The sequence below is a fragment of the Lepidochelys olivacea genome (genome assembly GCF_965140295.1).
Source record: "Lepidochelys olivacea isolate rLepOli2 genome assembly, chromosome: 1".
NCBI lineage: Eukaryota > Metazoa > Chordata > Testudines > Cheloniidae > Lepidochelys > Lepidochelys olivacea.
The window spans coordinates 103,523,948-103,548,158 of record NC_140411.1 but is presented as its reverse complement, the minus strand read 5'-3'; the positions used below and the strand labels follow the sequence as shown (position 1 = coordinate 103,548,158).

General features: G+C 39.0%; 1 protein-coding gene across 2 annotated transcripts in view; it reads left to right on the top strand.

The window, feature by feature from the left end:
• The window catches only part of FGF14 (fibroblast growth factor 14), a 612,800-nt gene that overhangs the window by 436,495 nt on the left and 152,094 nt on the right, over window positions 1–24,211 (top strand). The window lies entirely within an intron of this gene.

The window sequence follows — 24,211 nt, the reverse complement described above, 5'->3', positions numbered from 1 at the left end:
AAACTAGGGGTCACCAAATGAAATTAATAGGCAGCAGGTTTTAAAACAAACATAAGGAAGTATTTGGTCACACAACACACAGTCAACCTGTGGAACTCCTTGCCAGAGCATATTGTGAAGGCCAAGACTATAACAGGGTTCAAAAAAGAACTAGATAAATTCATGGAGGATAGGTCCATCAATGGCTATTAACGAGGATGGGAAGGGATAGTTTTGCTAGCCTCTGTTTGCCAGAAGTGGGAATGGGCGACGGGATGGATCACTCGATGATTGCCTGTTCTGTTCATTCCTTCTGAAACACCTGGCATTGACCACTGTCAGAAAACAGGATACTGGGCTAGATGGATCTTTGGTCTAACCCAATATGGCCATTCTTATGTTCTTATTGACTAATGTCTGTGAGTTACTATATGAACATCTATATGAACTCTTCAGCCTATCTAGTGGATTATCTCTTTATTGTTTGTAGAAGTTCAGAAAAGTCTCCATGTTTACAATTGTAAATACATGTCAATTACTAGGAAATATAATATATAATGCAAAAGTTATTTTATTGCTCTATTTTCTTTTTTTACTTTTCCTCTTTTAATTCATCAGAACTAACAATAAATATACTTCCACCACAACTTCAGCAGCCACCAGCCATTCATCAAACTTTCTCTAGAACATGCCTGCACCAGAATCAACATCCAAGACACTGGATGATCAGCTTCAACAATGGAACCCTACAGACAATTGTATACAAGAAACTCAGGGATCACCACACCTACCTTCATAGGTCCGGTAACCACCCCAAACACACCAAAAAAATTGTTATCAACTGCCACTCAGATACCACAGAATATGCTTTGAAGAGAAAGTGAGGGATACACACCTTAGCACACTTAAAACCACATTCACTGAACAAGGACACTCTATCAGAGAAGATGATCACATCGTGGTATGGGCCATCCAAATACCCCGACAGAAACTGATTCAATATTGGGGGAAAACCCACTGACTGCACACCCCTAGTTGTCACCTACCACCTCACACTGAAACCCGTATGTAGTATCATTAAACAATTACAACTCATGTGCAATGGGGACCACATCCTGAAAGAAATCTTTCCTGAACCCCCTCTTCTGCCCTTCAAACAACCCCCAAACCTTGCCAAACTCATTATCAGAAGCAAGCTTCCCACAGACCAGGACCTATCAACTCAAAGTGGCACCAGACCCTGCCATAACAACAGATGCAAAATCTGCAGACATATCCCCACTGCTGCCATGATCAATACCGCCAGGGCCGGCTCCAGGCACTAGCTTTCCAAGCAGGTGCTTGGGATGGCATTCAGAATGGGGCAGCCGTCCGTGTCCCGCTGCGGCAATTCAGCGGCACCTCCGCTGCTCTTCCCACCACGGTGGCTTTTGGGCAGCAGCTCCACTGCTTTTCCAGGCATGGTGGCAATTCAGCGGAAATTTGGCGGCGACTGTTTGGGGCGGCAACATTGGTAGAGCCGCCCCTGAATACCCCACCCCACACAACACACTTTCAAGATCCATGGGTGCTACACATGCCTATTACGACATGTGATGTACCTCGTCTAGTGCACAGAATGTCCCAATAGCAACTATGTGGGTGAAACGATACAATCGCTATGCTCCCAAATGAACTCACCCAGAAAAGGGATAAAAGACAAACACCATGTCACCCAGGGGCTGATGCTTTTCACAAAAGATCACTCCATGTCTGACCTCTCAGTCCTTGTCCTCGAAGGAAACCTGCACAGCAGATTCAAAAGATGAGCCTGGGAGTTTAAGTCCACAACTTCGTTAGGCACTAAAAATCATAGACTCGGTAAAGACACTGGATTTGTGGCTCATTACAACAGTTTGTAATCCACTAACCTTCCTTTGTCATAGGACTGCAGAGGTGTTAATTGCCTACTACACTTAAATTGGTTTAGTGCAACATGTGTTAACTTCCTATGCGTAACAATCTGTTCCGCCTTGTATTTAGCTGTGACTCTGTGTATATCTACACTGCAATAAAACACCTGATGGAACCCAGTCGAACCTCCTGAGTAATCATGGTACGTAGGGGACCCAGTCTAAGAGGGAGAGAATCACAGGATTCCACCCCACGACAGGTGAAAGCATCAGCCCCTAACATCTGTGGGGGCTGCCTTCCAAGACCAAGAAGAGTTAAAGGTGCATCTAGCCTTGAATTCGACACAGGTTTTGACAAAAAAATAGTTTTTAACTGTTTTCTATTTCTTTTGGATTGTATTGTATGTCTAAGCACATACAGTGCTGCTGATTTCTGAATCTTGAGTAATTTATACACATCCACCTTTGGCAGTTAAGTTGATATGATTTCCACTTAAATGTATGCAGTTGTGCACAGGTATTTGTGCTTTGTCTATATACTCAAATAGTTCACAAATGGCCTGCAACTGATGAAGCGAGAATGGGGACAGTTAAAGTGCTGGTGGTGGAAGTCTTATGCTGAGTCCAATTCATTGTGACATTCAGGCTTTTTTAAAAAATATTATATGGCAGGACTGTGTGAGAAGTGAAGAAATCTTTTTTTTCACTTCCACCATAATATCTACGAAGTCTTGCACAATGGGTCTGATACGTTGACAGCTCAGGGAATCCTGGATGTGTCCATTTGGTATCGACTTGAGGTTTTTCTCCCTGTGAAGAATTTTCATGTTATCTTTTCAGACAAAATTGCTCAGATTTGGACTGCACTGTCTACTGGCATGGAAACAAAGAACTGTGGCTTTAGGGGAGAAACTCTAAATCTTTGTTGTTTGAATTTTATCCTGTTTCACATACTGAGCTTTGAGAGGTGCTGGAGTAGCTTCATGCTACTTGTGAATTGGACCCTTGTCCTTTCTAGCTGATGAAAGAAAGCAGAGAAGTACTGGGTCCATTGCTTTTTATGTTTTTCATTGTTTCCCTACAGGGGGCAGTGTACCAGTGGTTCTTGAACAGTTGCGAGGCCACTTCTCAATAAACCAATTCCTGATACTGACAATGTGACTATTGATTGGCACCTTATCTCCCAGTTTTGGGGAAGGCTATTGAGAGATTGTGATGGTAGGGAACTCTCAGGTTGAGATCTAAGGTTTTCTTGACTGGGGTCATTCAGGTTGTGGGCGTGGTATGAAATAGAAACTGTGCTGTTTGCATTAGGTGGTTTCTTCCTACCAGTGGATAAAGAAATGTGTCCATGTTGATTCTTTCAGATCTGAAAGCCCCTTTTGATACTTTTTGATCATGAGATTTAGTTGACTTGCTTAGGAGCTCTAGCAGAGATGGAAAGAGTTGTCCTTGAATGAATCCAGTCTTAACTTTCTCAGAAAACCCAAAATGTAATTGTGGGCTTTTGTTCCTATACCATAAGGACACTCTCCTGTAGGTACCACAGGGATTTATATTGTTGCCTTTCCTTCCTTCTCAATATATATGAGGCTGAAGGGAAGGCTAATGAGAAGACGTGGACTACCATGTATTCAGTATGTTGATATCAGCCAATATAAGTCTTCATCCAATTTGCCCCAGCCAGAGCAGTGAAATAAATAATCTATGTCTCTCTGATGTTTGGGCTTGGATGACTACTTGGCTTCAACTTAAATCGGATAAGACAGATAGTGCTGAGGGAGAAAACCAGAAGGATTGAAAGAATCTTATATTGGCACCCCGCTCCCCACTGAGTGGGTGTGATCAATTTGTAATACACATGTGCAATGTAGGTGTGACATTAGATTCTAAGGATGTTTCTGGATATCCAGGTAACTGCTGTGGCCAAGAATGCAGTCTTTCATTGGCATCTGGCAAGAAGAGTGTAGACCAGGCCACTGTTCTCTCTGTAATGTGGACCAGGCCACAATTATCTATGTCCATGCCATCTCAAGAGTAGCTTGCTGGAAGGCATGTTATATAGAGCTATACCTTGAAAGCACTCAGAAACCGCAATTGGTGCAGAATATTGTGGCCTGCTTATTAAAGAGAAATTCTTGTCAGAAGCACATAAGAGTGCTGTGGGATTTTCAGTGGCTGCCAATACCATTTCTGGTTGGAAATCAGGGTTAAAACATTTTGAGGAGAATCTGGTGATCATGAACATGGGAAACCAACACTAAACAGAGTCCAGTATAGTGTAGGCAAGCAACTTACCACATCTTTGTCCATTTGATGTAGTCCTAAACTATCCTGTGCACTTTCAGACATAGTCATTTTTTGAGAAGAGACTGACATGTAGCTATTTTTAAAATTGTGTACTAGAATGGATAGATGTTAATTAGGAACTAAGTTGAGGCCACCCCACTTCATATTGTTGTGTTCTGAACAGAATTTCAAAGTATGTCTTCAAATGTGAAAGGCTAATGACGTCTTGCTCCTATGCACAAAATTCCTTTGAACATAGACATGCATGTCATCTTGATATATCACATTTTTCTTATGCAGACATTTATTCAATCCAGTGCAGGAAACAGTTTACTTTCTTCAAATACAGTGGAGCTCAGCATGGCCCTGTTTACTTTATAAAAATTATTGAAACTTGTAGCGTGGCTGTGACTTTAATCATATTCCTTAACTGAGACACATGCTCAGACATAGAGCACAATGAAGCACACACATCAGTGAACTGGTTTTCATAATATCATTTTTGAAGACTAATTTCATTAATGGGAGGAGGTACTATTTTGCAAAAGATCTCCTCCTCTTCCCCATGGAATTTCAGGGAAGTCTAGCAGCTGTGATACTTGTAGCGTGTGGATTACTCCCAGAAAAGAAAAACTAGTAAGACCAGGAGTCAGCTATTTACATTTTCCCCTATAGCTTGAGTAGGAAGGTTTGTGGGGAGTGATAGTTCCCTTATGATACAGTACCTAACATCAGTTAGGTGATTATCTCAGTGGAACCTAATTTACAGCAGTCATACTTCACTGTAAGCAGACTGAAATTTCATTAGAAACAAAATAAAGGTCTATTGAAAACGAACTAAAACAACTCTGAACTTTCACTTTCTCCCTAGTATGAGTAAGTTTATTTTGTTTGTTTATTTTTCTCAATGTGCGTTATGGCATCCCACTGTACAGCTTCAGAACAGAAACATAATTTGAACTAATTTCACTCTCCTACAGAGACAGTTTGGGGTTAGAAGGCAGGGACCCCTGATTACCAGTGCTAGCTTGTGCATAGATTTCTGTGTGGCTCTGTGCAAATTAGTTGTAAAAACTTTGGGAATGTTCCAATATGGACCTGTACTTTACAGCTGTCATAAATATAAAGGGAAGGGTAAACACCTTTAAAATCCCTCCTGGCCAGAGGAAAAACCCTTTCACCTGTAAAGGGTTAAGAAGCTAGGATAACCTTGCTGGCACCTGACCAAAATGACCAATGAGGAGACAAGATACTTTCAAAAGCTGGGGGGAGGGAGAAACAAAGCCTCTCTCTCTTTGTCTGTGTGATGTTTTTGCCGGGGACAGAACAGGAATGGAGTCTTAAAACTTAGTAAGTAATCTAGCTAGATATGCGTTAGATTCTGATTCCTTTAAATGGCTGAGAAAATAAGCTGTGCTGAATGGAATGGATATTCCTGTTTTTGTGTCTTTTTGTAACTTAAAGTTTTGCCTAGAGGGATTCTCTATGTTTTGAATCTGATTACCCTGTAAAGTATTTACCATCCTGATTTTACAGAGGTGATTCTTTTTACTTTTTCTTCTATTAAAATTCTTCTTTTAAGAAACTGAATGGTTTTTCATTGTTCTTAAGATCCAAGGGTTTGGGTCTGTGTTCACCTATGCAAATTGGTGAGGATTTTTATCAAATCTTCCCCAGGAAAAGGGGTGTAAGATTTGGGAGGATTTTGTGGGGAAAGATGTTTCCAAATGGACTCTTTCCCAGTAACCAGTATTAGACGTTTGGTGGTGGCAGTGATAAAGTCCAAGGGCAAAAGGTAAAATAGTTTGTACCTTGGGGAAGTTTTAACCTAAGCTTAGGAGGTTTTCATGCAGGTCCCCACATCTGTACCCTAGAGTTCAGAGTGGGGAAGGAACCTTGACAGCAGCAAGAGCCCATTTCTTTTGCGTACCAGCAGTTATTTCTTTCAGAAGTGAGATATAGTCTCATCTTGGTATATGAAGTTTCAGAAGGTGCCCCTTGTTCTTCTGAGTGCATCAGTGGCAAGAACAGCAGAGGTTATAAAACCAACAAGTTTTGGGACATTAGAAGTGGCACTGTCAGGAGCATAAGTTTGAATTGACTGTGATGAGACAGATTTTCCGCTTCACACTATGAAATCAACATATTCCTATGCATTAAATATTGATGAAGTCTGTCTCTTTGGCCCTGGCTACACGAGCTCTCTTCATAACTATAATACACCACTTGTGTAGCTTCACTAGTGGAAACTTTAGCGTAGTCAAGGCTCAGGAATTTTTTACTACCATGTCCTCTACACCTACACCTATACCTGAACCTTGCCTACTTTATAGCTTCCATTGTTGCTACCACTGGTGGAACTGCACCCTCGGGAGTTACAGCTATGAAGTTAATCATGTATCCTAAGATTTTAGCATCTCCCATGTATTGTCAATAGGGTTTAGTGGAATCCTATATGAGGTAAGAGTTGGGAACACTGGCAAGCCCCTAAACACTTGTAATGGATGCCCTTCATTTTTTCACAACATCGTTTGATTCTCAGGCTTTTACAGACCCCTTCCACCACCTTCCCCCGCCCACACCTCTCTACCCCCTCCCCCCATAAATATTGTTGATGGAATGGAGAGGTTGTATCTCTTTCCATTTTAAGATATATTCTGTCCTCTACACCACTATGTATTCTGCGTATGTCAAAATTGTTAAAGGAAAGTTGATTTTAGAGAATGGGGGGAGGGGAAGTATCAGTAGTAATTTTTATATTTTTCTACCTGTAAAACCAGGCTCCCTTCAGTATCATATATCCAACAGTATAGACTGATAGGAAAATGTATACCTAATATATTTTTAAAAAAATTAGAAATTAGCTAAAACAATTTTTCTTTATGATGTTACAAATTTAATGTCATATCTTGCAATCTGCTGAGGATAAAACAAAAACATTGCACTATGAAATGCGGAGGATAATTCTCTCGAAAGGGATAGAGCACCTGTTTCTAGACCTGAAAATCACAAGATATTGGACTTTCAATCTGTCGTTGGTCCAGAACTGAATATTGTCCATCCTGCATGTTAGACTTGTGTAAGCTTTGTGGAAACTTCTACATATGGGGAAAAACATACCAGACAGGTATTTAAGAAAATAAATACAAAAGCCCCTTGTTTGTTTGAAAGTTGCACAGAGGTTTAAAACATTAGCCATAGACCTGGCAGAGAATAAGAAGTGATCAGAAGTGTAACTGAGGCATGACAAATGCTTTATTTCATGGATACCACCGTATATATTAGCATACCGGTTTATATTATATATGCCGACACTGATAGGCATAATCCATGATGAAGCATAGTCAATCACCATATTAAAAATAGCACTTTGAAGAGCAATTTTTTTTATTTTAATCCATTGCTGAACAAGGACCTGTCTGGTCTGTCTGCTTTTTAAGAAGTATTGATTAAGTGGACTAGTAGACTTTGAAAAGAAGAGGTGACTCTTTTTAAATTAACATTGGCTTTGAGTTTTCTGGGGGAGAGGATATGCTAATTCATTAAATTGTTAAAGCATGCTGCAGAAAAATGCTGGAACTGATTGAAAGCATTGTTGTTTTCTATTAATGATCTAATTATATGTCTCTTCTTCTCATGAGGCACAAGGCTTGATTGAAATATAATTTAAATCGTTCCCCTGTGGAAGATCCATTGGATGTTCTGTGGAACTGAGTCATAGTATGATAGCATCCAGGCTTGGGCTGTTTTGCTGGCAAGGCTACACTTTCAAATGTCTTCACCCCATACACTAAGCTTTTGGTGCTGAGGCACAGTAATTTATTAAGTTGGACAATAATTCTGATGAACTGGAAAATCCAGTTATGATTTTGTATGGAAGCATAGATTAATATTTTAAGGGATGGTTGCAAAGTGTGAGAAGGAAATGTACACTAGGATTACTTGGACTGTTTCACCCTAATCTGGGATTATTTAGGGACCTGTATTGTGAGTGAATACCATGAAGGCCTGTACTAGGGTAACTATTTTTCGTACATTTGTGATGGAATAATCACTGTGTGTGGAGATGAGCATGCCCTTCCTTTTCAGATTTTATTTTCTGTTGCTGGTACTGTAGCACCAATCTGGTGCTATCCTAATGAGTGAGATAGCCCTTAGAGAGAAAACGGTTATGCAGTGGCAATTTGTTGTAAATTGTTCTTTATGGTTGTAATATCTGAAGTTATAGGTGTATTTGCACTGTGTTAAAAATGGAGGTAACATTTGGCACCTGGAAAGTGAGGACAGTTCTCGGTTAGATATTATATTGGGAGTCAGTAGATTGAGCAGAATACAAGGATGATCGTGTGCTTATGGCAACCCATGTTGCTGAAGAAGCAAGTTGTTGTGTTCTGTACCAATTACAGTTTTCTCAAAGCAGATGTTATGAAGTGCAGCTAAACTACACCGCTGTAATCCAGACACCAGGTGACTAAGGTATGGATTGCTGAGGCCTGGATATCATCCATGAGGTTGGGATGCTGTCTCTTAGCCAGTTGGAGATGGTAGAACATTATAACTTGCTGATGTGGAAGCTCGATATCAGCAAGGAATCCAGAAAAATATCTGTTTCATGGATTGTTTTGGCAACATGTATCAACTACTCAGGACTGCACTGTGGCTTCGAGCTCTTAGAAATTTTGGCCATAAACTGGCCTATTTAGAAGTCCTGTGGCGGTGGTGGTGATGTAGATTCAGAAGGATAGAGTCAGTTTATTGTTGGTAGTGGAGTCAGTCACAGTTCAGGGTAATTGCATCTGTATTTCCCCTCTGTGCTTTGTCAATGGCTCCCCCTCTAGGCTCCTGGCTCCTCAGTTATCACCTCTCGAGTGAAGACCCACTTCGCTCTCCCTCTTGATTGAAGTTTTTCCAGGCTGCACAGTTCCCCACCTACACTGTGATATTCCCAGCAACCCAGACTGCCAGTGTCTGCCCTTTGCTTTCTCTTCAGAAATGGAGATGCAATGGAATGAGTGGGGTGGGGCCTCGAAGAAGGGGCAGGGCAGGGGCGGAGCCTCAGGGCAGGGAGTGGGGCAAAGGTGTTCAGTTTTGTGCAGTTAGAAGTTGGCAACCATAGGTTACATACAATCCTTGCCCACAATACTACATAGCCTTTTCATTTAATACAATGGACTCCAAAGATACTTCAGCTTAATTCAGTAAGGCTTTTCATGGGTATCTCAGGAAACTGCTGTATCTGTCACAGAGCTCATGACCTCTCATAGTTTCTCTTAATGTCTGCCTATAAATATGAAATACAATCTGGGAGAAAATTAGCCTTGTGGAACTCCACAGGTGAAGGATCCATTGGTAGAGGTGCAGTTTCCTATCACTAGTCTTCAAGATGTGTTCCAGGGGTCTTTGAGGAAAGACAAACTATTTTCATGCATTCTTTGAACCTCAGCCATCTCTCACAGATGATCATATTGAAAGGTGTGGAGAGATTCAGGATTCTTGAGAATATATGTCTGCTCATTATCTGTTGATAGCAAAAGATCTATCAGGGCCACCAGTGCTTTGTTTTGTCCATATCCTAGCCTAACAGTAGATTGTAAGGGATCTAGGATATTTTCTGGGGATACAGGAGTTTGAAGACTGCTTATGGCTGACTTCTCAATGAACTTGCTCAGGAAAATACTCAAGCTTCCTTGTGATCATGTATTGGATCATCAGAAACCTTTAACAGAATAATTGCTGTATAAAATATGTAGCTGTCACCATGTAGTACAACTTACTCATAATTCTGGTATCAGTCCTATGGGTTATGATTTTTCTGTTTGTAGAATAATCGGAAATGCCATTATCAGTGTATAGTTTTAAGAATTGACCATAAAATGGAGGCTGAGAGTGACTTAAATGTGTTCATTTTTAGTCTTACAGTATGTTAATCATTATAATCTTTTCTAACATAGTTGAAACTGTTAGCTTCATCAATACATGTTTCAGTTGTTTTAGGTGTTTAGGTATTTAAACAGGTTTTTCACATTACAGTTCTGATTCATCACTGTGTTACTCCAGTTTCATGTTGCTGTAGCTTGATTAACTTCAATAAAATTACACTACCATAAAACTGAAGTAATTTCATGAATAAGGTCTTGGATCTTTTTATGGTATAAAATAACAAATGATAGCATCAAAATATATAAGATGAATAAATTTTTTCAATGGAATTATATCCTTGTAATTGCACATAGCATTTTACATAGTGTATATAAATCCATTACCTGTCATGTATTATCCAATATATCATCTTAGGATAGGTAATTATTTGGTTTTTAATTGCTCATAGATGGTTTGTAATTAAATATTATAAGGTAAAGTTGGTCTTACTCTAAGTACTATAGGTTTCAGTGAATGTTTTTAATTTTATAAGATGTCAGTTAGTTACACAGATAGAAGGTTGTTCTTTGTTGTAAAAGCAGTGCCTGGTTTTTGCTGTCATCCATTTACCATATTAACAATAGCAGGCTTTCTCGCCTTCCCTTTTTTTCCTCCCTGATTAAATACTCAAAGCTTTTGAGTTGTAAATGACTGCAACTTTTGCACAATTAAGAGCCAAATTCAAACGCAGATTACATGTCACTGAAGTTGTGTTGTGCACATTGAATACTAGGTACTTGTCCAGTGACAGCCCTGAATTTATGTTCTTTCAGTGGTTACAGCTTGATTGCCAAGAGGTGGGGTTTTTACAGTAAGATAATTAACTTGCAATGGTCATTTGCTGTAAAATCCTAGTGGAGACAAGGCACCAGTAGTTTTTACTGTGATGTGGTTGGCTAGGTCAAAACTATACCCCTGCCCATGGTTGACCTCACCTAGTTTACCTTGTGGTAAAACTACAGTGCTTTGTCTCCACTGGGTTTTTACATTAGATAATGCACATTACTTATCCTGTGGTTAAAACACACCCTTTTTTTTAAGCACTGAAGACAAAATAAAATCCTTCCACTTGCTTTAGCACTTCTGAGTAACATCTCCTCCTCACAAATTTTTTTTAAAAAGGTTGGTCTTTGCCATACTTGTAGATGGTGCTGCTTGCTGTTAACTCTCAGACCCAACTCAAATCTGAATCATAAAATGCAGTAAAAGATCATATAATTAAGGTATTAAGTATTAGTTGGTAAAATGATAGACTATTTCTCCAACTGATTATATTCTAAACGCAAACAGGTGCAAACCAGAAATACCAATACTACCTTGTGCTGTGATTTTGTCAGATCTCAAAGGCTAATCAGAGTTAGTTTATTCTTGAATTTGGACCCTCCTAGGTGTTGCAGGAAATTGTGTTTGGAAACTCAGTAGATGGCAGTCTTTCCCCTGAGTCCATAACTCTTCAATGAAAGTAGGGGTATAAACTCTGGCATCTGGTATTTTGGTGTTGGTGATAACATTATGGTCACCTAAACATTTAATTATATTTCAGATTAGGCAGAGTGTTTGTTGTCAGGTTCTAGGATTCTGCACACACAGATCCAGGTCTATTCTACTGCCCAGACTGGCAGCCAAATCAAGCAGGTCCCATTAGTGTGAACCCAGTAGTATAAAAGGCTTTTTGTGCCCATCTGAGTCAGAGGGGCGAGGCAAAGTCTTGCAGGGGAAAACCCTAAAACCTACCTTATCAGGAAAGATTTTGTTGCTCTTAGGTTTAAAAATTACAGAAAAAGCCAGGAAGAGCACTTCCTTTGCTGAAATACTGTGTCAAGGTTGTGGATGCTCTAGAAAATGTCTGTAATTTAGTGATGGGTGGAGTGATCCCTGAATATAAAGAGCCAGATTCTGGCTTGTGTGCACGCACACACAGCTTTGCAGGGCAACAATATTCTCTTAGGAAAATAAAGAACAGCCTACCCTGCAGGGCCTTTGATAAAAAAATTCAAAGAGGAGCAAAAATGGCACGGAGAAGGGCCTTTGTCTACATGCATGTTTGCATAGTCACTCCAGCCTAGCCATGGCCTCTATGCACAACCCTCCTACAATTTATTTCTGTTCAGGGAGAGAACGCATTGTATAGGAGAGCTTTCTTCATGTTGTTCACAGTCAAATTACAGGCCCATGCTTTTGTTGCTTTGCAGATCATATGTGCTCCCTTTTGTTTCTGTAGGGGGCTAGGGGGAGTGTGTGTGTGTGTGTTGGTTAATGCTTCTTTCCCAGCACGAGCTAGAATTTGGCTGATAGTATGCCAAGATTGTTCAGCAAGATTAACTAATCTTATTATAATGCACATGAAGTGCTTGGAAACTCTATCTTCAATGTTCTATCAAAAACCTCTGAAACAGAAACATGGGCTTTATATGCAACACAGGATTTACTGCCCAGGATATTTTTGTTTTGGTTGAGTTTGTAGGTTAAGAAAACCTTATTTTTCGACCAGTTTTAAGCCTGAGAAATTTTGTTTCAGGGTTAGCACTTTTACTGTCTCATACAATGCATTATTCTTATAAACATTGAATTGCATTACTTATGAGGTAAACATATGTGTGGTTCAGTAAACATATAATGTTAAACTATATAGTTGGTTTATCTCCGCTATTATAGCTGGAGCATTAGCGACATCTGTAGTTTTGGTTTTGTAGAATAACTCTTGCATTGTGCATGAAACAATCCAAATAGGAACAATATGAACCATGAAAATGAAAATAGGCCAGACAATGATTTTTACACTATGTTGAGTCAGCACAGTGTTTTAAGTATGCCAGTGTGCTACTGTGCTGATCAGAAGGCAGTCAAAAGGGTGTCAGTCTGAGTTCAGCACTGTACTTTGGGCTTGCAGCTGTATATCCTGAACTGAACTCCAAAGGAGTAATATTGCTCCTCACTTTACATTTGAAAGTTGAAGGGGAAGGTTGATAGGCTATAGAAAGCTGATGGGAAAATTCAGTCTGAGACTGGTCATTAAGAAGCCAGTAGTGTGTTAAATTTGCAGCAGTTCCTACAGCTGCTCACTAACACCCACTAATTCCAGTACTGTCATTGGGATGTCACTGGGCGCTGACAGCAATTGCTAGTGAAAGTCCAGGGGATAATTGGGAAGTATGAAACTATCTTTAATGTTCTAGGTTTGCATAATAGATACTTTGTCTGTTTAAAAATATGCAGGAAAAATGTGGGAATTAATGTGTGTTAATATCAGTATTCATGGGAGGATATGAGTTATTCTTTGGAAACACATTCATTCAGAATGTCGAGTACGGTGTCTGCCACAGTGGAGCCCCGATTTCTGACTCTGGCCTCTAGGTACTACTACAGTGCAAATCGATGAGGTTGGTAGTGCAATACAGTACAAATATTAAATATATGTGAAAAAATGTTCCAATGTGGGTGCCTAAATCCACAGTTAGGCATCTAAATAGCTGACCTGCCTTTCACAGGTGTTGAGCCTCTGGACACTTTGAACCTCTGAGAACAGATTGCTTAAATATAGGTTTGGGTGCCTAACTTAAATACCCAAATGGTTAATTTGTACAGGGATGGAGGATAGGCACAGATATGGTAGACCCACAAGTGGCTGTGGCATTTTGTAGACTCTTACTTTCCCCCTGACCTTGGTAGCTCTGTGTCTACTTGAGAGTGAGTGTCTCTGGGTTAGGTGGCTGGTGTAGGACCCAAGGATCTGAAAGGCTCAGGGTGGGGGCTGCGGGAAGCGGCGTGGGCCGAGGGATATGCTGGCTGCCCTTCCTGCAGCCCCCGTTGGTCTGGAGCGGCGAACCGTGGCCAGTGGGAGCCACGATCAGCTGAACCTGTGGACGCGGCAGATAAACAAACCGGTCCGGCGCGCCAGGGACTTTCCCTGAACAAGTGGCGGACCGGCTTTGAAAACCACTGGTCTAAGAGATCTGGCCAAAAACTAGACCTGATATTATGTGTCAATTTGTTATGTGAATCCTGGGACAAAGTAAAGTGGGAACTGGTACTGATGTACAGATCAACCCACTGCTCTGCGAAATTCGTGAATGAGCTGATAAAGTTCCTCACTGCTGTGTCATTGGAGGCACTGTGCTGATCGGGCTTGGTGACTATACCTAGAGATTGGAGGGTTAGACGTTATTCCTCTGTTCTGGACCAATCATTGCCTCTTGAAGTTGATGTCCATCTTTCCTGTCATGGCAATGAGACCTGTTGTGGTCTGTTCTCAGAGACTAACAGAACCTAAATGCTTCCAGAGGTCTCTGAGGTAGACTATGTTATTTCTGACAGCTCGCTCTGTTGATGGTTTGATAAGCTTATATAATCTTTTCTATTTCACGGAGTGTGTAAAGTGGCCCCCACGTACTGTATCTCCTAGCTTCATCTTCACAAGTCACCATAGTTTACAGATAACATTCAATAAGGAAGGCAGTTATTGCCCTTATAATGGGAGCCAGGGTCTGAGGCTGCTCATTTGCATTATAAAGATTTTGAGATTTTTTCCCCCCTTATGTGGCTGTGCCTCCACTATAAAATTCAAATGAGAGAATTTTGTTGCATGTGGTTTACAGCCTAATCAGCCCAGACTGTTTCCACTTGTTCCTGATGTGAGTCCTTCCAGTCATGAAGAAAATTCTGGTTACCAGATGGTGCTGTTACACATTATCTTTTTCTTAGCATAAGAACAAGTTTTTAGTCTTTTCGATAAATGTGTTGGTGTTGTGTTTTGTTTTGGTTTATTATTTTGTTAAATTTTTGTGTGGGAAGTAGTAGATAGTAGGAAGAGATTTAGTTCTCTGCATTGATTTCCCTTACTAGAGCCAGTTCTTGAGACAGAGTTGCATTGATGTTTAGACTAAGATCCCTGAAAGAGGGGGCTACCTGTGTGCGATTTGTGGCCATCCCTGTTGAACGACAGGTGTGCCAGTGTTGCCAGTGTTCAGAATTTTATCATGAGTCTCTTTCAATATTTTATGGCTTTCTTAAAGCCTCAACTCCTGGAGTCAAGCGATCACATGCAAATCTCTGCTCTTATATACAGAGTAAGTTTCTAGCTATTGTGGTTGCAAAGAACAACTTGAAAATATGTCCCAAGTGATCCCTAAGAAACCTCAGAAACTAGAAAGCAAAGGAAAAGAACCCAACTTTTATTATATAAAAAAAAGTTTGTTGTGCAGAGAATGAGACTCAAGGTTTTTGAACGGTTGGGGTTGACAATACTGAGTTCAGAATGAACAAGTTGCACTAAGAATAAACCCAGACTCTGCATCACTGATTTCTCGTCTAACTGGAAGCTGTCCTGCAAGGCCCCAACATCTGCTATCATATGGTAGACAAGAGGATGCCTCCTTTAAGGAAGATAGGGTGTCATTTGATTTGAAAGTGGTAAGAGCTCAGCCATTGTTCAAAATACATTTCCTGACACTGACACTCAAAATCCATGTGTTTACTAGTATCTAATCTTCCATTTTTGATTAAGGTTGTGGAAAAACTATTGGCAACTCTCAAAGTATCTGGATGTTCCAGCCTCCTTGGTCAATGGCAATTGGGTCAGTCAGCTGTCTTTGATACCATGGTTTATGAGGCATTTGTAGTCCTTAGTGAGTGTGGATGGGCTCTGTTTCTTTCTCACAGTGAGATCTCAAGGGGGACTTTGCCTTACAAAAGCAAAACAGCAACACATTCTTCTGATCACGTTCCTCCATCCGCCCCACCCCCACCCCCCAAAGTTGTACAGCTACACAAATGGACACGCACAGTACCAATCACCAGTAAGAAAGCATATTACAAATCAAAGTCTGTTACCGCTCCAGTTAGATCCTTGTTAGTCCCCCCAGAATAACTCCGCCATCCCATTTGCAAATGTCAAAGAACTAGAGGTACTAAAATATAGTCAGTCTGATTTGATCTCCTAGTTCCATTATTAGTAAGTAACCTATTTCTTAGGACTTCAGGATCTGCCATAATTTAGCTTTCTAATTCCCCAAAAAAGTTAATGGAGGACTTCAAGAGGCCCGTTGCCAGTCTTGTAGCCCTGATACCATCTCTTTTTTTCTTTCACTCCTTACAGGAAATCCAAATGAAAATTATAATCCTTTCAGAAAGAGCAAAGGAATGCAGTAAAAAGTATGAAAGAATTACAAATGTTAACATATATACACTTACTTATAGGACTATGCTATATAATTATTTCTAACCCAAATATTGCCATTCCCTACATATGAATTCATGCCAATGTACTCCTTTATTTCTACTCAAATAGTTTGTTAAATAAAAATGTTAAATTCATTTTTTATTTTATATTTTAACATAATTAAATTTATATTAACAATGCTTAGCTAAGTCCTTTGGGCCCAGACCATGTCTTCATGATTTATTCCACACCAAGGAGATTACTGGTTCTTAATAAATAACAATAATAATAATAATAATAATAATAATAAAAATGTAAAGAATGGCTGTGTTTACAATCCTTGGGGTAATGAATTATCACTACACATTAACCTGGTGTCCCTAGAGTGTATTCTGGAACCCACTTCATGATCTCCAGGTATACTACTCCATCGTGATTTGGGCTGAAATGCACTTTGTGTTTACTGGTGTGTGGAGTTCCCATCATTGTATGTCTTTGTAAACAGATCTATCTATCCATCTGGAGGGTGTCCATATATTTGTGTATGTGAAGGCAGTCAGGATTTATGCAGAAACATAATGGTTAAATGTTGTCACCTAAATGACTATATACTCAGATGAGAGGGTGTGTGTACACACACACACATGACATTTATTAAGTTCTGAAGTTAATATTCCAACCCATGTTTTACATAGTATACATTCTCTATCAGATATAAAGAAAAGCTTTTTAGACACCACATGCTACTGTAGCATATGAATATATATATTGTAACATGTTACAGAGGGCAATGTTTTATAGTAAATGAAAAGCATTCACAAATCTGTTTTATAAATTTTCTTGTTCCTTGCAAATGTTTCCTTTGAGTTCTGTTTTTCTTTTCAAATTATCAAACACTTTTTATTACAAGAGAATAAAAGTGTAAAGAAGTATACACCCATCAGTTTATTTTTGTGTGAATTGTGACTTCAGGTGAAATTGAACAAATGGTAAAAATGCTATTTCATTAAACAAATCCATAGACTGACAATATGATCAGTAATTCTGTGGGCAAATATGTTTTTGATTTTTTATGTTTTTAAACTGCATTAATCAATTCACTCACCCCAACTAATGTGTAAATGACAGCTTTGGGGTATAATATTTTTTTGAGTATTTTGTAAATTCTAATACACTTCTTGAGTGACTGCTTTTTATATGGTGGTGGCAAAAGGAAATGAAGATTATTGTTGGATTTCTGGAACTTGCTGCATGGGAGATCAGTAAAGCCTTTTGACCCGTCACCAAATAAAAATGTATTTTGAGCCTGTTTGCTGCATGATGTCTGGGTGTGACATATATTGCAGTTCCTAGTTAATCACTTTGGAAACAGATAAAATTTCCTTTGTGTCAGTTCATTGACAGTGCAATTTTTCTGTTTGTCTGCCCTGTTTTTGCTAGTCGATAGAAGTAAATGTAAAATTTCTCAAAAGTAATGAAAATGGTTTCTTTCAATATTTTGTGCAATTGACATTAACAAGAAATAGGAGTAAATATAATGGACTACATTCTATGAATGTTGCAGCAGCATTTCAGAGTGATGCTGCTGCATATCTAAACAGAAAGAATATACTTCATTTCATATGCTTTTATGTATTCTGGCAAGGAGTAAATTAACTTAATAACAAGTTAAGGACCCCTGGCACTCTGCATTATAGAAGAAGCTTCCTGTATACAACAATAGAAAATTGACTGTGGTTCAAAACTTAATACTTAGCATTGCAAATTAAGCTGCTGTTCTTTTTCCACTGAGCCATGCTTTGATAATCTGGAATGCTTTATTATCTACGGCTTTTTTCAGGTGCTTTCCAAATTAAAATTCTAAGGGAAATTGTGAAAGAAATATGGACTGAATTCAAATATAGCTCTACTTTGTGGTGCAATATGCAAGGAGACAAATAATCTAGGTTGTACATACAAAAGGTTTCACCATTTTATTCTCAAAATGAAGTTTTCCAGAGAAGAGAGAATCAACTCAATTCATTCTTTAGTCGGTTAGCTATTATGTGAAATGTATGCAGTTAAAATTTGAAAAGGTCATTTATTTCCATCCTATTGTACTTTCCATTTTCAGTGACAGCTCCAGAGAAAATCTTATTCTTAAAAGCTATTTACTGATTCAAAAGATCACACATTAGTCAAATTTGATACATATAGGTAGATGGTAATAGTCTTTCACCTTGTGATGTCTCAGTACTTTTTGGATGTGAGTGAAATAAATTTGAGGCTACTCTTTCACCGAAAGCAAGCTGGGTGGGAAGTACTGCAAAACAATGAAGATGTACCCAAGACCCAAGAAATGCTACTGCACTATGTCTTAAAGAGAAACACAAAATATTTTATGAGTATTATTAGAATTTTTATATCGCTTTATATTAACAGTCATTTAGATGAATGAAAATACAACAGTTGTTTCAGTGGACAGAAAGTCATAAAAATAGATGCAATGTATTCATCCTGAACTTCAAACCAACATATTGGAACGTGTAGACTGAATCTTGTTATCATAAACAGGACACTTTTTCTATCTGTGTATAAGAGAGAAAACAAACACAAATTAAAAACTGAATGGTAAAGCTGGTACAATTTATACGATAATACTGTAGAAGGAAAAGTTAAACCAGTGCATGTGCATACATTTTGAGAAACAACAAAGTGAATGCAACTTGTAGCAGGCTGTTGGCGTCAGTGGATGCTGACCTCTGCCAAATAATAGTTGTATCTTTTATATAACCTTGATCAGTGTCAGCTGACCGTAGCCAGGAAATAAAGACCAGACTCTTCCCAGGATCCCTGTGCCTCATACTCTTATTACATGGGGTCATAATAAGTTAGGTACTGAACAAGTGAAGATTGAACAAAGAAAGGTACTTGAATACCATAGTCTGAAAGGGAACATGACACAGAACTGGAGGAGGTAGCTATAGATTGCTAGAGGTTGCAAATTATCCTGGAAGCTAGTACTATCGAAGAGAAATCAGTGAGTATGCAATCTGCCACAGTGCTACATGTGACAGGCTCAGAGCACTGAAGAACTAAAATACAGACCAATAGGAACAGGAAGAGGGATGCAATCTGGTAGACAAATTAAATAACAGAAATTAAAGAACACTGATCCATGCAAGAATTAATTTGAGAATGGCACATTTCTTTAAATAAAAAAACTAGCTGTGAAATTACACCACTGATCATTAGCTTACAGACCTGTCTAATAAAGTAAAATCATGTGAATTTGAACTGTTAACAGACAGATTTAATTAGAAGCAAAACTATTTGTGGTATAATTGAGAGACAGGTGAAAGCAAGGACCTTGTGGGTGGAGGGGGACAACCTTGATTTTCAAACAATAGTTAGCTAATGAAAATTGTGCTTGCCAAAATGAGTGTTTTACAAGAAGTGGAGTGCACCTAATTAGAAATGCATAAAAAGACACAAAGACACAATACAAAATAAATGGCAGAGACCAGATTTGTTTGCAATAAATATGGAAGCAATCATCACATAAATGCAAAGATGCTAGTACAAGGGGTTTGATGTCATGCATGCAACAAAACCAGCCATTTTGCAAAAGTGTGGCATTTTCAGTACAAATTGCAAAAGAATACAAAAGCAAAATTAATCTCATCAATACAGAGCTTGAAGCGCTGATGGTAATGATGGTGCAGAAACACAATTCTTTGTTGGGTCTCTTAATGTTTACAGAGTAAGGGTGTACAAGAGATTAGCCAGTGACATTGGAAATAAATGAACAAAAAGTGGATTTCACAATAAATACTGGAGCCGAGTGCAACATAATCAAATACAAGTAAGTGACTGTCTCATATAATAGGTACAAAAAGAACCCATGTACCACAGCAATACTGTCATGTCTGTATAAAGGTAGATACTACTCATAAGAATATAAAACAGTGGAATGGGAAATCTTTTGTGAGCTTGGGTTGAAGGAACAGTTTGCAAATGCAAATAATCAAAAGGGTGTATAACTTGTCTTCTCAATACGATACAAAAATGTTCATAGACAATTTGATTAGTTATTTAATGGCCTGGGGTGTATTAATTAGATAATATATCATGTTGGTATAGAAACCAGTGTCCCACTAAAAACACATACACTATATAAAGTCCTGTTAACACTGAGACACATAAAGTAAAAACTGAACATGACCAGATGGTAAAATTAGATGTTCTTGAGCAAATTCAGACACCAGCTGACTGGGTTAACAGTATGGTTAAAATAATAAGTTAAAGATGTGTATAGACTGAAAAAATTGACTAAGGCCATCAAATCCGAGTATTACCCCATCAGAACAGTCGGCGAGATCATGTCTAGACTTCAAAATGCAATAGTTGTGTTATAGAAATCAAAGGATTTATTGGACCATTCCAAGTACTAACCCCAGGACACGAAGGCAGAACAAGACTTCCTGCTAAACCCCCCAGATCAGATACAACAACATAGCAACATACAAGACAATTTAAAACTAAGATAAATATACAGCACCGATCCCTTCTAGCTGAATACAAATTTGAACAGTAACTTCTAGGAAATCTGCCATGAACACAGATTTCTGTATGAGTCTGCCCACTCAAGTCCTATCTTCAGTCATGGAGACATCACTCATAGTTGGATCTGGATTATCGGAGGGTGCACAGTTCACGTCCTCCAGGTCAGGGCTATCTGTAATGGACAGACTGTCTATTGAAAACTGCTGTTGTCTGCAATAGCTGATGATCAATAGTCACCAATTTAACTCCTGCAGTACAAATTTTCTTCTCTTTTCAGTATTGGGTGTTCTCCATGGAACAGATGTTTTTCATATCCTGAGTCCAATAACTGTATTTTTTCAAGCCATCAAGGACTCTAGACACCTAGTAACAGGTATCTCGGCAGCTCTTCACATGAGCTGTTCTAATAGTTGCTGATGGTGTCCCTGCTGCATCAGCAACTTCTGGTTTCCCTTGATGTAGCTTCCCTTTGCTTGGGTAATTCTATCTCTAGTGGCCTTCTGGACCATTTTAGAGAAATAATAAGGTTTATTTACTCCTTTCAAGAGACAAAAGCACATTACAGCTTATTAATTTTTCTGGGATAAATACACCCTTCCCTTCAAACATAGCACTGAGTTGGTTTATAGTAAAAATAAAAACAAATTTATTAACATAATATGCATAGGATTAAGTGAGTTCAAGAATAAGGAATGAAGATAGAAAGTTACAAGTAAAACAAAACAAATTATGCTTTCTAGTGGCTAAGTCTTAACTTAACAAACTACTGTCTTTGTTCAAGGTAGATTTCTTACCAGTCTATCTTTTTTCCATTCATGGCTGAGTTTTTCTCAGTTAGGACTTTCCACAGAAGCACAAGGGACTGGTTTCCCTTGTCTTCCTAAATGAAAGATCTTTGCTTAAGCAGGTTTCTTGCCTATATTCAGTTTCCACAGACTTCAAACCCCTCCCCCTTGGCTGAAGGACCCACCTTTCTCAGCTTGCAAGAGCTCTGTTCCCATTGTCTATCTAGTGATGGATGCCAAAGATGGCTTCTGTCTTTACTTATATCTTCCAAAGTTCAGTGACCTTGTTTAAAGCGGAAAGGTAACCTTATGCTGTTCTTCCCTTCCTGTGGGCCTCCCATCCCCCTGCTAATTTTTGTGTAAATGGAGTTTCCATTGTTTCTAGTCATAACTTGCTTAATTTCATTGGAGACAGGTAGATAGCTGTGATGTTCCCTCCTGTCTGGGAGAGACCTATTTTCTCCCTTTGTTTGGTCACAGCCTGTAAAACCGAATATCAGTGAATACCCACAATTCCTTATTTAGTGTTAAAAACTTACATTTTATGATTATATTAATCACCAATGTGTCATAGGCTTTTATCAAAAACCTCACTCAACAAACTTTTATAATACAGTAATATTGTATACAATCACTTGATTCAGTTGCCTGTCACTTGAGGTTCAAACCTCTGTCTTCACAGTCCAAATAAAGTTTTTCTTCTCTTTTAAAAGCTGTGTCCTCCCCTGCTTTTTATCTTGATAACTTTGTTTACCTAACATGTAAATGGACCTTCACTGTTTGCCTGACGACCAGGCTGATCAGAGAAACAAATACATATTCCTTTGTTTAGGGCAGATCCGTTTACCACAACCCACCTCCCCCAATATGCCTGGTTTAAACACAATTTAGTCATCATCCCAATATATATCTGTAACGCTTGATATACTCCTTGTAATGATCAGTGAGTTATTAGTTTTTCAGTGTCATATTGCATGACACCTTTTAGATACAGATTATAACTATAAGGAGTTGGGGTACACTGAAATGGTCAGGCCAGCTGTAACTCATTTCCTTATACTAGTGAGCCCTTTTGCATTGGGATGCTGTTAGGGTCACACTGCTCCCGTCTTACAAAGCTGAAGGATGGCTAGCAACTGGCTGCCCAGAGGTAGCAGGTCAGTGCCCACTTTCCTGGGCAAGGCGTCTGCCACCATATTTTCTTTCCTCTTTATGTAAGAGAAAACTATTTTGTCAACTTTGTCTGTTTATAGTCTCCAGAGCATAATATCGGAGAGTATCCATAATTTCACCAACAGAGGTGTTACAAACATTTCACAGTGACATTAATGACCAGTGTGTTATTAGACTTGAAACAATGTGTTACATGCCACTTTTAAAATAAATATTATGACATCAATATGTGAGGTGAAGTGAGTATGTCTGGCCTGACAAGAGATGCTGACGACGAGTAGAAAACTACAGATGGGTCTCTGTGTCACGGATGCACACTAAGTCTACAAAAAGTGCAAAACTCGGCATCTTGAACTTCCCTTTGCATAGATACATATTTTGTTTGGGATTGTCTCAGCACTTGATGCATACTGAAGCATGAAATCCTGGATTTTTGAGTGTTCGGATGGTATGAGAATAATTGCCGATAATCTGCTGATTTGGGCCAAAAAAGACCAACTTCATAATGACAGACAGCATAATGTTAGTGTGCCATTCACTACAGCACAGAACAGCACTAGCATACTCGACAAGATAAAAGCTTTTGGGAATTAAAAAAAAGAGTTGTCACAGAAACATTTCTACTGAAATATTTAAAGACTAGCAAAGATCCTAGAATTTGTCAATGCAAGCTGACATGGGTTTCAAAATGTCCGTCTGCAAAAGGATCACTGTTAGAGAGCTTATTCCTTCACTCTCGGACCAGGGCCATAGTAAAGAACACAGGGTGAAATCTTTGCCCCATTGAAGTCAATGGTCCTGCTTCGAGCAGGGGGTTGGACTAGATGACCTTCAGGGGTCCCTTCCAACCCTGATATTCTATGATTCTATGATTCTATGATTCTCCCACTTCCCTGGTCCTTCTCACATGAACAGAGAGCAACAATACCCGAAGTCCGAAGGTGCAAACAATTCGATGTTTATTGGGGTGAACTTCCAGCAAGCTTAAATACAAGTTCCTTTTCCTTATTTCCGAATCCCAACTTACTTCCTGTTTGCCCCTAATTTATATAGTAATATTCTTAGCTATACCTTAACCAATCATTCTACTAAAATTTAACTAACCAATCCTAACATATTGTAACATGATTATGTAACCAATTATATTCCACCACCTTAATTAGTTTACACCCAGCAAAATTAATTATACAGCAGACAGGAACAATCACAGAACCAGACAGAGATTATACAAACAATAGCAAAGTGGGAACTATAATGGCAAGACAATACAGAAGTAAGGATTTCACATCCCAGTATTGATAAGTGAGTTCTTGCCAGACAGGATGCTATCAAACTAAGTTTTCTTTTACATTTTCTAGGCACTTCCCTTTCTCTGGAGCTGATAGGAACTATCAGGACAGGACTGCATTCCCAACAGCCGAATAGCACCTTATTTCAGTGTGACAAGTTTGGAATGTGAGGATGTGACTGTT